This window comes from Rattus norvegicus, chromosome 2, assembly GCF_036323735.1.
Source record: "Rattus norvegicus strain BN/NHsdMcwi chromosome 2, GRCr8, whole genome shotgun sequence".
Classification (NCBI taxonomy): Eukaryota; Metazoa; Chordata; class Mammalia; order Rodentia; family Muridae; genus Rattus; species Rattus norvegicus.
This window is the reverse complement of record NC_086020.1, coordinates 243,150,373-243,168,149: the sequence shown is the minus strand read 5'-3', so window position 1 is coordinate 243,168,149 and position 17,777 is coordinate 243,150,373. Positions and strand designations below refer to the sequence as shown.

Here is a 17,777-nt window from a genome sequence, read left to right as displayed (position 1 = left end):
ACAAATGGATGGGCACAAGGTCACCACTCACACTACACAGGAGTCCCCAGTTATTCTCAGTGGGTGAAATGAGGCAACTCCAGACAGGTTAGAGTGTACAAAGGCAGGTTTATTGGGAAGCAGCCAGTTCACTGGTCCAAAGGAAGTTGCCATAGGGAGACAGAGGGGAGGGGGAAGAGAAAGGGAGAAAGCACAGAGGGAGAAGAAAAGGTGAGGAGACCGAAATGTCTGTATTATATTGGGAAAGCCTTTTGGGGAAAGGGAAGTCTATCCTCTAGGCTGGAAAGTTCAGGGCAGAGGGTGGGATAGGCTCTATAATGAGTAGGGACTAAGGGATACAGGGAGGATCTGGAGGCCAGGTCTGCTTTGGTATGTAAAATATGCACCTCAGCTGTTTGTCCAGGGGTCTGAATCCCAGTACTCAATTCTCTCTCTTTAAAGTACAAAGGCCTGTGAATGGCATGCATCTCTCCCACCTCTTTGCTATTTAATTCAGTTTTTGTGAACAAAGAAGTAAATACCTATTTGTATCTTTTTACTGGATAGCAGATTGTTACAAACCACATTGAACAATCTGACATGTTAGCTTGTGATATCCAATTCCCATGGTCCAGGAGCCCAGGTACAATTGAGCCTGATCCTCAGTTCAGGCCCAGATGAGGCTCAAGTTAAGTCGTTGGGCCACTTAATTCTCTTTTGAGGCTCTAGGTCTTGTTTGAAGCTCTCTAGCTTTTACCAGAACTCAATTCCTTATGACTAAGAATATGTTGCCTTATAGTTATTGTCCAGAAATGACTTTGAGCCATCTGAGGGTCTCACCACCCCTCAGTAACTCATAGCATAGCTGTCCTTCTCTCTAAGGTGCACCGTTTAAATTCTGTTCTGATGTCTAACATAAAACCCTTGCTTAAAAATTAATTTCTTTCTCATGCACTCCTCTTCCCGTCCATCTCTTTTTGTTCCCACTGATTATCAGTCATTTATTCTAACGTGATATTTATTATTATAATTACAATGTATAATTTCATCACCACTTGCATTCCCCCATGGGGATGCTTGGCCCCTGAGCCAATGCTTGACCTTTCCAAAACTCAAAAGAAATATTTGCTAAGTGAATCAATCCAATCTTGTCTTTAAAAATGTAACTGATTTAACAACAAATCATCTACATGGAAGCTTAGAGGGAGAAACTGAACATAAAGGAAAAAAAATGTGAACAGTAAGGGAAATCAACTCACCACCCCACTCTTCTGTTCCCTGCCGAGAATCTGCTTGGTGTGGAGTCTCTGGAGCCCTCCCACATGACTGGATTATTCTACCCCTGAAAGATGTGCTCTATATTGTGACTTTACACTCAAGGACTTACATGCAAGGCAATGATCTTACCCTGAAACTCAACCTAAACCCAACCAATACAACTTGATTATTTCCTAAGGCCGGGGAAAATTAGCTGCATTAGATTTGTATATCAAGAGAATAGACTGTAATCTATTTAACCAGGCTGTGACATTGTGACAATATACATAGACAAAATAGCAAGTGAGGATGGGAACTGTTTGTTTTTAGATTAGTTTCAGAGGGTTCTAACTCTTGGATCTATTTCTTCTAGTGAATGGTGATGTAAGCTCACAGCATCAGGAACACATGTTGGAGGCTACGTGCCCAGTGATGGACTAGAGACAAAGTAGAAGGGGACAGAAACCTGTTGTGACCTTCAAAGGTTCTCCACCAATGACCTATTTCCAGGTATGTCTTCACCTCTTGGAAAGCATCTACCATCTCCTAAAATAGTATCACTGTCTGTGAACCAAGCGTTCAATGCAAAGACTGTGGGAGACTGTCGCAATTCCACATACAAGTCATACGGAGCATATAAGCTGGTATCTACTGAAGGGCTCTTGCCTCTACATTACTTTTGACTTGCAAGTTCATTTTAGACTTTCACCATCCATGTAACTATGGTGGTGCATCTGGGAATACAGGTACACAGACAGTGTGCCATGAGAGCACAGCAGGTCCCAAGCATCTCTTCATGAACGATCTATTTGCACTGAATTAGTCAGCAGTCTATTGCAATACTTAAGGAAAAGCATTTAAATGGGGGCTGGCTTATAGTTTCAAAGGGTTAATCCATTATCATCAGCATGGCAAGGAGCATGATGGCATGCAGGCAGACATGGTGCAGAAGAATGAGCTGAGAATGCTACACCTAGATCCTTAGGCAGCAGGAAGAGAAAAAGCCACCAGACCTGGCTTGAGCATCTGAAACCCCAAAGCCAACCTGCAGTGACACACTTGCTCCAACAAGGCCGCATTTCTTAATCCTTTCAAACAGTGCCAGTCCAGGCTGACTAAGCATTCAAATGTGTGAGGCCAAGGTTGGTCATTCTTATTCAAACCACCACATTCTGCTCCTGTGCTCCCATAGACTTGTAGCCATACCATAATGCAAAAATGCATTTAGTCCCACTTCAAAAGTCTGTAATAGTCTCAACACTGCTAAAGAGTCCAAAGTTCAAAGTCTCTTCTGAGACTCCTGGCAATCTCTTAACTGTAACCCCCTATAAAATCAAAATAAAGAAGCAGATAACATACTTCCAATGTACAATGACACAAGATATACATTACTATTCCAAAGAGAGGGCAGGGAGAAGAGTGAGGAAATACAGATTGAAGGAGAAAAAAAAAAAAAAACCAGCTGGGAGAACTCCAAATTCTGCATTTCCATGTCTGATGTTAATGCATCATTCAGATATTCAGCCCCTTTCAGATTTGTCACCTCAACACACTTCAACTTCAACTTCTTCTGGTCTGGTTCCTCGGCCAGACCACAGCTTTCCTCAGCAGCTATTCCTACCAAGATGACTCTGGCAGCTCCCAACATCTAAGGGGCTCCAAGGCAATCTAGGATTCAACGTCACAGCTGCACACAAAGGCCTCTCTGGCTTCTACGAAGGGACACCTGTTGTAGAAAATTTTAATCCAATTCCGGGGTTTCTACCCCCTCCTTGATCATTCAGTTCTCGGATAAAAGACGCACAACCTTTATAATTATGATAAGCCTTCATCAGCACTAGAGCTGGGTGGATATCTACCCTCCATGCTGTTAGAATCTACTTTCCCATCAGTAACCTGAGTTATTACTTATTACGTTTCATCCAGGTTGCTTGTAACTCTAATTGGCCAGCCCTCAGGGCCATGTTGTCATGACTCACCTAACGCATGCAGGCTTCTCCTTCATTCTCCCTCCCCCTCTCCCTCCCTCTCTCTATCTTCTCTGATCACAAGTCCAGGAGTTCTAGCCCTACCTATGTCCTTCTACCAAGCTATGCCAGCATCATTATTTATCAATCAGAAATAACTTGGGGGTAAGGTCACTTGGGTCTATTTGTGGACTCTCTTCTCTCTGGTAAACCAGGTCTTGGGGGCTGCATTTAGCATTCTAATATACAGCAAAACTTCAAACCTCAACAGACACCACTGACACACAACTGGCCTCAATGGCTTTCTTAAGTCACAGAAGGAAATTCCATAACACCTTTCTTGCATCCTTGACTGTAAGGCCAGAGTGACATAGCTGAAGCTGCCACGTTCTGCTGCTTGCTGGGCCTGGAACATGCCCCCTTCAACCAATAACATCTACATGGGCTTTCTGTTTTCAATGGGTTCCTTCACTGCCTAAGCCTGGCTGTCCTGGAACTTTGCTATGTAGAAGAGGCTGGCCTCAAACTCAGAAATCTGCCTGCCTCTGTCTCCCAGGTGCTAGGTATGCACCACCACAGCTAGCCCTAAACTTTTCTTTAATTCTGCACTGAGGCGAACATTCCCTTTATTTCATTTAGTATCAGGCTTTTCTTCAATGTGCTTTTCTCCTTGAGCACTGGATTTAATTCCATTATTCTTCTTGCTGGTCCTTTTCTCCACAAACTGTACTTTTTGTATTTTACATCGTTTGGCTTACTCCTTTTCATTATAGATCTTTTGCAAAAGCATGGCTATTAATAACCAAGCAGCACAGTCAATACTAGGGTGGTTTGAAATATGGTTAGTCCAAAGCACTTCAATTTAACCTCAGGTTGTTGTGGTGGTGGGTTGCTTTTAGTTCTTTCTTTCTTTCTTTCTTTCTTTCTTTCTTTCTTTCTTTCTTTCTTTCTTTCTTTCTTCCTTCCTTCCTTTCTTCCTTCCTTCCTTTCTTTCTTTTTCTCCTTCCTTCTTTCCATTTTTCTTTCCTCCCTCCCTCCCTCCCTCCCTGCCTCCTTCCCTCCCTCCTCTCTTCCTTCCTTCTTTCCCTTTCACAAGGTAGAAAACAGGCACACTCTTTCTTCACCAAATCACAAGAATACTCTTTAGGCCACTTACTAATATTCCTCTCCTCCAAAACTTCCTGAGCTGGGTTCCCATAGCTCACATCACCCTCAGCACTGTTTTCTGTGTTCCAACAGGAGGACCAATGAAGCCCCACTTTATACATTTGACTGCTTTCCTAGTCTAAAATGCCAAAGTTCACGTTCCACCAACAAGCTGTGTGATGAGGCCCTCGAAGCAATACCTCACTCTAGTTACTAAATTTTTTAATAGTCAGAAATTTTATTTCTGTGAAGAGACACCATGCGTGACCAAGGCAACTCTTATAACAGAAAGCATTTGATTGGGGCTGGCTTCCATTTTCAGAGGTTTAGTCCATTATCAGCATGGCAGGAAGCATGGTGGCAGGTAGGCAGACGTGGTGCAGAAGAAGCTCAGAGTTCTACCTTTGGATCCTCAAGCATCAGGAAGAGAAAAAGCCAACTGTGCTTGGCTTGCACATTTGGAACTCCAAATCCTACCAGCAGACACACATTTCTTCCAATGAAACCATACCTATTCCAAGAAAGCCAGACCTCTTAATTCTTTGAAGCAGTACCACTTCTCACTGGCCAAGAATCAAATACAGAAGCCTATTGGAGCCATTCTTATTCAAACAACCACATTCCTACATTTGTGTATCCTCACCTAGTTCCAGGAATGTCTTTTTTCTCCACTTGGAGATCTGTGATGCTTTCAGTCTCTTCCCCAACACATTTTCAACACGCACTTTTGCTGTGTGTCCAGGAATTTTTTTGTGGTGTTCCAATTCTGTGTTGCAGCATACAAAATATTTATATTTCATTCTGCATTGATGCTGACATGGCTCCTTGCTCCACAGTGACCCTTGAAAATATCTTCACATTGACAACGTGTGGATTTACTTGGTAATTTATTTAGCAATATCTTCAGCTATAACATAGTGACTAGTGCATGTTAGGGAACCCCTGAACGTTTAAGAATAGAATAGGTAAGGATTTCTAGAATCGGGTTATGTCTGACAGCACTGACCTAATTTGCAAGCAGCGTTCCAAAGTTAACGCTTTAGAAAAGAGAACATATTTACTTTGCTAATTTCTTGGGATTATTTTGTCAGATTGAAAATGAGGTTATGATGAGAAATCTACTAAAAGTATGATTGTTGAGGACATATTATTACCCCAAACTAGAATGTAGTTCTAGAATCATTCTGACTGATTTCTTTCATTTTTTTTTTCTTGGCCCCTTCCCCCACTGAAATTTTATTCTCTTCTTTGTGAGTAAATTTCTACTTAAGCACCCTAATGACAGCCAATTAATAAAGCATTGCATTGAAGTTTCTTCAAGTGTATCGTGATGGCATAAGTCAATATTTCATGCACTCTCCAACTTGAAACATTCTCTCACCTCCAAGCCCAGTTTTAGCTCATACGATTAGTTCCAGCAAACCTTAAGTTTCCAAGGAGATCCGGTTTAGGTTTGTCTTCTTCCCATTTCACTTGACTAAAACGTGTTATGATTCATTCCCAGAGAAATGAGAAGGAGCAGAACGATCTCCTATGCCCCATTATTTTTAAAGTACTTACATTACAATAAGTTGTTTTTAGGAATGTACACATATGTATTTGTGAGAGAACAAATTCTGATTTTTCTCTTAGCCTGACATTTGATTTGTTAGCAAAAGCTTCATTTGCCTTAATAAGTCTGGGGTTTTTTTTTAAGAATTTGGAGAACTATGCCAGATACATAGATATTAAAATGATGAATTATAGTTTTATGAACAAGTTCATTAGCTCTATATTACTCTTATTACATAAAGTTATGGGACATTGTATTCTGCATTCTCTACCTTACATATCATCTATTCCGTTTCTCCTGGGATCAGGGAGATGTGTAAATGTGTCTGTTGCTTGATGTTTTGTTTTATATTTTAAAAAATTATATTCCTGAGGAAAAGCGTAAGCGTATAACCAAATGGATGCCCTTTATAGCCCTTGGCCAGACACACAGACTAGAGTCAGTGCCCACATTTATTTGAAAGGAATTATATACCTTCTTATTGCAAGTCTGCCTTACTTCAGACACTGTGAGAAACCTGTTTTTTAAGTCAGTGAGTGAGACTGGGTAGGATGATTAGCACTTAAGGAAGTGTGTGCTCCTTCTTGAGAAGGGTTTTGTTATCCACAAATAGAATCAGCTCGTTTTATTGTTTCTTCGTTCAGTCAGAGAGAATTCTTAGTATTTTATCTCGGCGCTCACAAGTCTGCTTTAAAGTTAAAGACCGTATTAATGGTTTTCCATCTTGCTAGAAACAAAACGAATCGACAAAAGTCACGTCTGGCATGATTTACAAGCGGCGCTGACGTGTACTGACTTTGTTCAGGTTGTGAGACTTGTAATTCCTCTGAGTGTTGAAGGATCATGGAGGTCCAGGTGACCTGCACAGAAGACTGAAGATTTCATACCTGGACTTGGATATCTGGGAAGTGAAAAATAAGAATTTCTTCCCACCAGCTTCACCCCCACAGCATTTCATGCACCCCTTCCTTTTATTAAACTGTGTACTGTGCTCCTCCTGACCTGTTCTTCCACCACCGCATGCCACACCCTTACTCTACATCCCTTTCTTTCTGGTTGCTACCCTGTGTATCCACTAAGCAACGGGCCATGATGCTCATCTCCTTTCCTTACTTAGTGACATGTTTATCATGTACTTGACAAATGTCCAGTAGCAGCCACTTAGTGTTCTGGTATTGAATTCAAACTCATTCAAAATGATCACCAGGCATTGGGTCATGTAATCCTAAAACACTGGATGAAGCCTTTTCTTTCTTGTCTTTGTTACAGACCCATGGAGTCCTTGTTGTTTGGCAGCTTTTAGTTCATTTGTCACATCCTTCATCACTGCTATGATTAAGGCGATGTGTCCAAGGGCAGTTCTTAGTGATGTTAGTTCTGTTGGTGTGGGGTTGGGCAGGGCTGGGGGGGACTGAAGCCACTGAAGGTTCTGCTGAGCTGTCATTTCAATAGTTGTAGTGGGTGTAGCTTATGTGTGTGTTGTGCTTTTCATATTATATGAGAGTACAAACAACATAAAAGGCTCTTTGAAATCAAAACCGAAGTCAACCCAATGGCTGCAGCATCTACAGTAGTGATTCTTTGCTACCTATCAGGTTCTAGAAGAACTGGCTCTCATGGTACCCAGGTGCTGGCAATAACATGAAGCTAAGGTTAGGAGAAGTTTAGGTTCCGCGTACCCAATATGTGTGAGGTACAGTTGGCATGTTTCTTATGAAGGGCCTTCCTCAGAAAGAAGCTGCCTTGGAGCAATGCTGGCTCCTTTTCTGCTCACCCTTGGTAGCTTCACAGTTCCTATGATAACTTTCAGTCCAGAGCAACTTTGCAAGCGAGGAAATCTCTAGGTGCCTTTCAAAAGAATGGTTCTTGTTAGTTCAACGCTGGTTCAGTCCTTGAATGCTGTGCACGGACTCCAGGTTCCTTCTTATTATTTTCCTTCATTAACACAAAACAAACAACAGATAAAACACATATATTCTTGATCAATATTTCTGCCTATGCAGTTTAAATGAAATCTAACACTAGCCTCAATACTTTCTCTTACCGAGTACCCACTAGCCCATTTGAATTTATGTTTCTGTAACACATATTCAACCCTAACACTTTTCCCTGATCAAAAGGACAAAACGATGAATATCTCTCGTTAGGTCAATACAGATATTCAAGTGTCAATGAAGTCCAACAAGTACTCAGGAGGCACACAGTGTGTGGTATGGAGTTCCACGGCAGATCCACTGGTCCTGCTAACTCCTCTCGAATCATAGCCTTATAGCCTATTATTCCCTCTGCCAATCAAACTGCCAACCACATATTCACTCATGAATTTGGTCTGAAGATAAAAGAAGTCCCTGGGGTTGCCTTCACTGAAACTCTGTCACCCGCGCTGTGGTGAATATCATTACCTGCTGGGGTCTGGGAGAACCGACTACCACGGTGCCCAGGTGCTGGTAATAATGCGAAGTGGAGATTAGGAGGAGTTCAGTTCCATGTATCCAATATGTGTGAGGCACAGTTGGCATGTTTTCTCACGGACAAACAACAAACAGAAAACGCCGAACAGAAACTTTAGTAGAAATCTTATACTTTTGGAAAATTGGCCTGTCTGTCACACTTCCTAAGATGATTTAGGTATGAGTTCTTGCTTCCCTTAAGGAATATAAAGTGCTAGTGGGCTCAGCAAATGGGGTTTTGTGGAAACAGAGGAATTCAAGGGAGAATAATTGCTCTAATATTTTTAGCCTTTTAATAGTTAGAGATCAAGGAAATTGCCTAGCCATGTTCATCAGTGTGGTCCTTTCCAAAGATTTATAACACTAGCAATGCTATAAATCCATGGAAATGTGGGGTTTTTTTTCATACTCTGAGGCTAGCAGTCAGGACTCAGTATGTGTGTGGGGGGATAAAGGGGGGAAGAAATTTTAAAAAAAGTGGAATGGTCAAAGGTGAGGGGAAGAAAGCTTCTGAGCTTGCTCCTTAGTGTTTCAAGATGTTGGGCTTTATGCTCATTAAGTAATAGTTAAAACATTCAAAATGATAGAAGGACTAATAACCAACTCTGTTAATTACCTGTGGAAACAAATTTACCCAAAACAAGTCTATCTAGAGGAAGCCTGTGTTCTCAAGCTTCTTTACTTTTTCTGAGTCTTCTCCATTCCCTCTTTCCTCTCTCCTTTGTCCCCTTCTTTGGATTCTCTCAGAGGGTCCTACTAATTAGCAAAGCTGGCCCTGTCCTTGGGATGCTGCTGCCTCTGCGTCCCCAGAGCTGGGATGACAGGGGTACCACCTTGCTTGGTACTGAACAGTTACTCACAGCTTTTATTTCTTGTTTCTCCCTGGGTAATATGTAGTGTTTGTTGAAAATCTAAACCTGAACTAATTTCGACTTCATTTCTTTTTCCAGTTAACACAGATGGGGAGATTTAACCTTTCATGTAGCCTTTCATGTCTCTATAATATAAACGTACAATATTTATCAGTCCATTCTCCTGCTGGCAGATATTGTAATGTCCTTCTCACCATCTAACTTATTTTCTGCAACCTTCCCTATTTCTATTTTTCTTTGATTTTTAAAATTACGTGTGCATGTGCGTGTGTGTGTGTGTATGCATGTGCATGTGTGTGGACATTTCTTCCCCCATTTAGGTCCCAGAGGTTGAAGTCCTGTCATCAGACTTGACAGCAAGTGCCATCACCAGCTGAGCTTCCTCACCACACACTGTCCAACCTCCTCCATCTCCTCCCCTATTTCTATCCCTCCCACCTTTCTACTTCTATTTCCTCCCTCCCTCTATCCCTCCTTCCCTCTTTCCCTCCTCCTCCCTTCCCTCTCTCCCTCTTTTCCTCCCTCTGCATCATCCCCCATCTCATTATATAACAATGCTATTTTATATCCTTTTCTGTGGTGGTTACAAAAATCCCCACAAGCAGAAACATATAAATATCCCTGACATATCCTTTGCCAACACTTGATACTAAATAACCTTTAAAATTACTGTGAAACGAAATTTCTTTGTGACTCTAATGTATTTTTTCCTAATTACTAGTGAAGTGTAGAGTCATTTTATGTTCATGGCCTCTTCTGAATTGCTTAAATGTTGTTTCTTATACTTTTATAAGTTTAAAAAATACCTTGTATTTATAGGAACAACATATTGTACATAAATATAAATGTCTCCAGACTTCAGCCTCTTTCCACTTGGGGATGTGCTTTAATGAAAATAATGGTAGATTTTAATGCAGCCGACATAAAGTGAATTGATTACCCACCATTCCTATCTGACACCATGCGTCCTATGGTGAACCATAATCGGCTGAGTCTATGATCTTGTGTATTATCTCCATCTTATACACCTTCCCTCACATGTAACCACAATTAGCTTGTTTAGAAATATGAGTAATCCAAACCAGGGTAAATCCTGCAACCATTGTACTGTGAAGTGACACCTGGAGCTGCTATAAGTCCACGGAGCTTCTGTAAGGTAGTGATGATGGATTTTCTTATCCCTTAACCCTTCTGTGGGCATAGGCAACAACCCAGTGATTCCATGGCGGGAACTTAGAAATGTTCTTGTCCACTTTCATGCTCGTCTTATAACTGCTTTACCCAAAGTGTAGAAAAGGTTAGCAGAAAAGCCGCTCCTCGGTAGAAGGAACGCCCATTCAGAGCCTGCCCCACATGTGGCCCATACATATACAGCCACCCAATTAGATAAGATGGATGAAGCAAAGAAGTGCAGGCCGACAGGAACCGTATGTAGATCTCTCCTGAGAGACACACCCAGAATACAGCAAACACAGAGGCGAATGCCAGCAGCAAACCACTGAACGGGACCCCCGTTGAAGGAATCTTAGAAAGGACTGGAAGAGTTTGAAGGGGCTTGAGACCCCATATGAACAACAATGCCAAGCAATCAGATCTTCCAGGGACTAAGCCACTACCTAAAGACTATACATGGACTGACCCTGGGCTCCAACCGCATAGGTAGCAATGAATAGCCTAGTAAGGGCACCGGTGGAAGGGGAAGCCCTTGGTCCTGCCAAGACTGAACCCCCAGTGAACGTGATTGTTGGGGGAGGGTGGTAATGGGGGGAGGAGGGGAGGGGAAGTCCATATAGAAGGGAAGGAGGAGGGGCTAGGGGGATGTTGCCCTGGAAACTGGGAAAGGGAATAACACTCGAAATGTAAAGAAGAAATACTCAAGTTAATAAAGATAAAAAAAAAAAGAAAAAGAAAAGCCACTCCTTGTGACCGCATGTCCTCATTAGCTTCAATTGTGCCCTAGACTTCATGTCCCTCCTAAAACTAGACTGTGCTCTCTAGAAAGTGAAACTCTTGATTAGCCAATTTCCTTTTATTTTATCCTCTCAGTTGGCTTACCATCTCATCATCTTCCCTTTCTCTTTCATGCACAATCAATTTTTCTTCTCTGGTGGATCACAGTTCTCAGCACATTAATAGATTATTGTTTTCATTTCTTTAGAATTCCTCCTGAGCTCTCATTCCTTTCCTGTAAGCACCACCTGTAATGTCTTCTTTGTCAGCACCCCCCCTTTTTTTTTTTGGCAAACATATCCAGACAAGTTGTGTATAATTGCTAATTCCATTTCCTATGTTTTATTTCCTCCTAGGACAATAGAATGAATAATCCATGAATTCCTGCATTCCTATCATGTGGGTTTAATAAGTAACTCTGCCATTGTACGTACCTTGATCTAACCTTTTCTCTTCTGTTTCTTCTAAACTGAGGTACATACAAGACAATTCTAGGCAGCATTGTCTCTCTCTTGCATCTCAGCCTGTTGCTTTCACCGTTTCACCATAAGAGCTATTATCAGTCAGCTCTAGTCCTCACAGATAAGTCCAATAATTAATTCTCACTCTGCCACCATAGTCAGTAAGGAAGGTTGGTTTTATGGATCAACTCGGTGAACTAAGGGATGATCCCATAGCTGGTAGAAGATCATTTCAGGGCCTGCCTGTGGGGATGTTTCTGGAAGAGATTATCATTTGCGTCTGTCCTAAAGAGAATTCACCTACCCAATATTGGGGGAGGGGTTGTCAATCTATTGAGGATTCACAATGTAAGTGTGGAGAAAGGGCAAATTTCCTAATTCTTCTTGACCTTGAAAAACCCACCTTCTCATGCACTTGGCATAGAAACCCCTGGTTGCTGGGTCTTTACATGCTGAGAGAGATCACCACCACCCTTCTTGCCTCTGCCTCATTTCTCGGTCTTTGGATTCGGGCTGAATCACACAGCTGTCTTTCCTTGGTCTAAAGCTGTCAGATTGGGATGGCTTGAGTAACACCATTTCCTTACCAACCTTCAATTCAATACCAAGCATAGCTTGTGTGCTAGACACTTGGTTCTCAGGGGACAGCACTGCTTCTGGAGGTGGAGGAAACATCAGGTTGGTTGCAGCTTGAGGAAAATGCCATTAGAGGTCATGACTTTGAAGGTCATACTTGGTGTTTGGCTGCTCCTTGTTCTGCATTTTGACTTTTATGAGGTAAGCTGCTTTGAGCTGCTGCTCGTTCACTGAGATCAGTAGCCTCCAAATGCTCTCCCTGGAAGCAACAGAGCCAGGGAAGATGTCCTGAACTCTTAGAAACTAATTCATCACTCACTTAATTATTATTTTTTTAGATTTTCTACAGCTGTGCATATGCCAAGGGACTTCTCATGCTCTATAACCCTGTAAGTCAACTCTCAGAATACATCTTATCTTTTACATACGCATCTTGTCCTCTCTGTCTCTGTCTCTGTCTCTCATTCTCTCTCACCTATCATCTATCTATCTATCTATCTATCTATCTATCTATCTATCTATCTATCTATCATATATGTCTTATTAGTTCTGAAGAATAAATACAAATAAATAAACAGGCTCATCCAAACCATTTGGCAGTGTTGGCCACCCGCCTTGCTAAAGTATGTTCTGTACTTGCCCCCTGGTGTATATTACCACCATGGTTTCTCCTGTTACACTGACACTCCTCTTCTCTTCACTGGCATTTTTTAAAAATTTAATTTAATTTTTTTACATCCCACTCTTTGTCCTCTTCCAGTCACCTTCTTCCATAATCCTTCCCCTATTCCCTATCCCCTTCTCCTCTGAGCAGGTGGGGGCCTCCATGAGTATTCCCCCAACCTTGGTCATTCAAGTCTCTATAAGGCTAGGCACTTCCTCTCCTATTGAGACCACACAAGGCAGCCCAGTTAGTAGAATATATCCCATGTCTGGTCCTTCTACCTTAAGATGGTGAAAGTTTCAGATTCAGTATATTTTCTTCTTTTGTCTCATTGTTGAGTTAATTTCTGAGTAATTGAATCCTAACTTTGGGGTTCCAACACAGTGTAAATATCTAGTAATTTTCATAGTTACACTGCCAGTTGAATTCTCTTTTGAAACTTGACTCAGATGTTCAGTTAGTTTCTTGGAAGTGTCTTCGCTGGTTTATTTTAGTTGTTAGTTTGATTGAATTAAAGCATGCTCAGATAGCAGGAAAACAGTATTTCTGAGCGTGTCTGTGAGGGTGTTTCCAGAAGAGATTGACATTCAAATCAACAGACTAAATAAAGGACATCTGTCCTTAACAGGTGTGGGTGAACATCATCCAATTAGCTGAGGGTCTACACAGAAAAAGAGGGTGGAAATGGAGTATGTTTCTGATCTGGAATTTGAATAAACTTCACTTCTTTCAGATATCAAATTGGAGGTTCTCTAGGTCTTGGCCTCCAGAACTTATACCAGAATTCTTTTCTGCTTCCTTGGGTTCTCAGATATTTGGCCTTGAATGAGACTATACCACTGGCTTCCTAAAAGTGGAAGCTTTTGAACAGAGCCACAGTATCATATAGAGACAAGGTGACATAGACTACTGATCCCCCTAAAGGCATGAGGCAATTCCTTTAACACTCATATATGTATTCTCTATCAACTTATCTATCATTTATCTGCCAATAACCAGTCTATTTCTGATCATCATTTCATTTGTTGATTCTCTTCCGGGATCCTGACAACATTAAAATGCTACAGTTTAAATGCCTATTCTATGATTACACCCACTGGAACTCAATTGTTAATGTGATGGAATTAAGACGTGTGACACTTAGGTGGCACTGAGGTCATTGGGGTGGAAACCTCATGCATGGGATTTGGCCCAGTGAAAACAACTGGCCTGCCTGATGGATTCATTCTGTTCTGGAGTTTGGGGACAGAGTGTTCTTCCTCCTATGCCTTCCTGTCACTTTACAAGAAGACACAGTGATGAGACACCATCCGGGCAGCAGAGCCAGGTACCGAGGCTGGCAGCCTGTGATAGCCTCCCAGTCCTCTGAGCTGTGACACACACCCTCTTGCTGTGTATCAAGTATCATCTGTGGTAGGCTGAGACAATGGGCAGGAACATCCCAAACCGAAGGGATTTTATTTATTTATTTATTTATTTATTTATTTATTTATTTATTTTTATCTCATCTCAGAAAACCTTATCCTTTAAAATGCTTTCTGGTCTTTTAGAAACAGTGTCTCCATTCCTATAGCTCCTCCGACCAAACCACCTCGCTCTGCTCCACTCTCGACACTAATCTCACGCCTAATTCTTTTGGTTTTAGCTTTTAACCTGGATCCCAAATTTGAATAATACTCATGAGTTCTATTTCTACTATTGTGTCTCCAATTATTGTCGTCTCTCACCAGTGTTACTGCGCCCGCCTTGTCTCCGATTGCTTGGTGGTAGACGGAGGAATCCTAGAAATGAACACACGGCTTTCTCTTTACACGATCTACGAACTGTACTGTGTTGCTTATTTTCATTCTTTTAAGATAAAAGTCAGTTTTGTAAGGCCTGTAATGACCTATCGCCTTTGCCCTGGTACTAGTGTGGTGTGGGTAGGTTCTTAGTTATACAATAAGCCATAGCATGGCAGTGTCAAGGTGGGTAATAGCTCAAAAATGAGTGTGAGGCTTGTTGGACCTAAAGCCCAACTTTGCCAGCTTCACAACTAGAGATGTCAACTAATGGCCCAGTTAACCTTCCTTTATCTGTAGAAGTGGTGAACAACTGCCTGCTTCCTGGGGTTGCCATGGCACTCACACCCAAGACTATTTGAGAAGCATTCTGTACAGTGCCTGGCCCATAGCAAACTCTAGCTAAAATTTTACAAGAAAAGAAGGCAATGGAGTAGAATGAGCAGAATTGCAATGTTTTGTCTTAATAAAAAAAAAATAGACAAGAGGGTGAGAGGTGGAATGTGTTAGCATTTCCAGGCAACATTTACACACTGTGTGAACACTGAGTGAATATCTTGGTAATTACTAAGTATTCTCCCGAATTGCAGCCCCGAGTCAGTGCGTGGTAGAGTAGGTGAGCCAATCACAAAGAGGCACTTGTTTCTGGTTTCTTCCTTTACTCAGGAGAATTGCCCTCTCTCCTCAGCATGCACTGCTGACTGGCTTGAATATTTCCCAACCAAAGTAAAATGTGTGGTCCTCTAGTCCAAAGGGTGGCTTCAAGTGTTCTAAGGCTCATCTCTAAGGATGCTTAAGGGATTGCTAGACAACGAGAGGCAGTGTATAGAGATAGAAGAACCTGGCTATTGGCGTCAAGCAGAGAGAATGCTTTTTAAAAATAGGGTGGTTGGACTGAAAACCCAAATGTGAAATGCCTGCTAATAATCACACTGTAAGCCCCTGTTATTAGAAAGTTGTCTTTGTTAAATAATTCTCTGCTGGTTCTCTAAGTTATTTAGCATCAATCAGAGACCTGACATCTTTGACAAGTGTGCTGGGGCCTCACCACAGCATAATGGCTAGCGTTGGGGCTCAGGAGACTTATCCCTTGGATTCAAATCCCAGCTCCTCAGCTCACTGGCTGTGTGACCGTAGGCAGAACCCCCGAGTTCCATCATCTGTTAAGTGGGAATAATAACGGTACTCGCTCCACAGGACGGCTGTGAAGATTCAATGAGTTAATACAAGTGGAAGGCCCCAGAACACTGCTGGGTGCATAGTAAGTGACGTTAATAGATGTTAACTTGTATTGTTCGTGTAATAAAAAAGACGGCGAAGCACCAGAGAAAGAAATCGCAGGGTGAAAAACTTCACAGTAGAGGTAACAACCGAGTGACAGAGGCAGCTGTGGTTTCTGCCAGTTCTGTTTTCTGGGTTCAGTTTCTGTTCAGAGAGCTGAGGCCTTGCTTGCCTTGCTGTTCATTGACACAGTGGCTTGGGTAGGGGGAGCACAAGAGAGAAAACCCTAGAATATGGGTTTTCTTATGGCAACATACTACAGTAAAGCAGGAGGAATTTCCTAAACAGATGGGCTCTGAGTTTAAGAGAGTGAGCTTTCTTGAAAACCTAGGAGTTCTGATTCTGAAACTGTCTTCAGACCATGGCCGGCAATATTCTACGTGGTTGGCTTGACTGTTCAGCCCTCAGCCTTAGCACGTAGCCTCATTACTTCTTCCTCTCACTGGATTCTTCCTTTTTCTCAGATATTCAAATTTTGTATTCTGTTTAGAGCCTCAAAAATCACCTTTCCACAGAAAGCAGTCATGTATATGGGACCAGCAGCTGGGGAGACCATTCAGGAGAGAGGAGTAGATTCAGGTGATATGAACTGAAAAATGGATAACAACGGGGGCAGGGGACTCTAAGAGGTGATGGGAGAGACCAGTGCAGAAGGAAAAGAGAGACAAATAATACCAAGGTTGCTTGATAAAGCCTTAAGGAATCAAATTACTCCATATTTACCTAAATTATACATAATACATATAAGTATATGCATAAACTTCTACACACAACATTTTCCACTTGGGATAATAATACTTCCCACAAGAACCATAGAGGAAATGACTCTCAAATCAACAGAGATTATCAATTATCAATCTAGTGAATTGTTGATTCTCTGAGGTTGAGAGTGGGCCCCGATTACTGAACACACTGTATATTTAGCACCACACATGACTCAGAGGTCTTTAGTGGGATCTGACCTGAAAGCCTTTTGCCTGAGGTCTAGCTTCCATGGTTTCTGAAAATACTACATAGGCTGCCAAAGGAGGGAAGCAATTAAACAATCCTACTTAGCAGAGATACCTACGGACCATAACAATATCAGAACAGAAGGTGGCACTCATGTTTCTGTCAATGCGTCAGTCGTTGTATAATTTAATTTAAAGCCAACTTAAAAGGCAGGAAGTCATTCCTGGTACTGGCTTCTCTAGGCCAGTGAGGTCATGAACCTTAGAAAATAATCCACTACCATAACTTTGCAAGAGCAGAATGATTCCTTACTACATTCTAAATCTTATCTTTATACTCACAGATAAGTATAACTCTCACCCTCATCCAAGAAGCTTCTCTTTGCACAAGTGAACCATTGTTTAAAGCCCCAATTGGACACAAGGCAGAGATCAACAACAGATCATGGGCAGCTTGCCCCTAAGCAATACATCTACATTGTGGTTTCTGAATTTGTGTGTGGTTCAGGGAGCATCACAGAAGAGTAGGCGGAAAGATTCTAAGCATCATAAAACCAGGACGTCTGCTAGGAAACAGCACCTCTTCTGGAAATGACTGCATAGGCACACAAACAAGACTGGAATGACAGCAGCACCAATGGACGTCTTAACACGGACAAGGGTAAATTTCAGGGGATTCCCCTCCTGACAAAGAACCACAGGCAAGAACTGAGTACTGGCAGAAGGAGAATGTGCTCCTCTCAGGGATGATAGTTGGTTAATGCCGAGTGGTCAGCCTTGTAACCATATACACACAAACAAGGAAAGTAGACTCAGCAGGAAACACACACACACACACACACACACACACACACACACACACACACATGCCACACACATATGTAACAGACA

At 41.9% G+C, this 17,777-nt stretch overlaps 1 long non-coding RNA gene across 8 annotated transcripts; it reads right to left on the bottom strand.

Annotated features, from left to right (window-relative positions):
• Positions 1-6,335: 6,335 nt before the first annotated feature.
• LOC102548445 (uncharacterized) lies at positions 6,336-17,383 on the bottom strand. Of its 8 annotated transcripts, none has more exons than XR_591403.4 (5): positions 17,248-17,383; positions 14,602-14,655; positions 8,304-8,425; positions 7,676-7,836; positions 6,336-6,802 (listed from the first exon to the last, which is right to left on the bottom strand). It is a non-coding gene; the product is annotated as an uncharacterized LOC102548445 (long non-coding RNA). The 8 variants fall into 8 exon arrangements; XR_001836961.3 differs by having other exon boundaries at positions 7,581-7,836; positions 17,248-17,370; XR_005501406.2 differs by having other exon boundaries at positions 7,581-7,836; positions 17,229-17,364.
• Between the last annotated feature and the right edge of the window lie 394 nt (positions 17,384-17,777).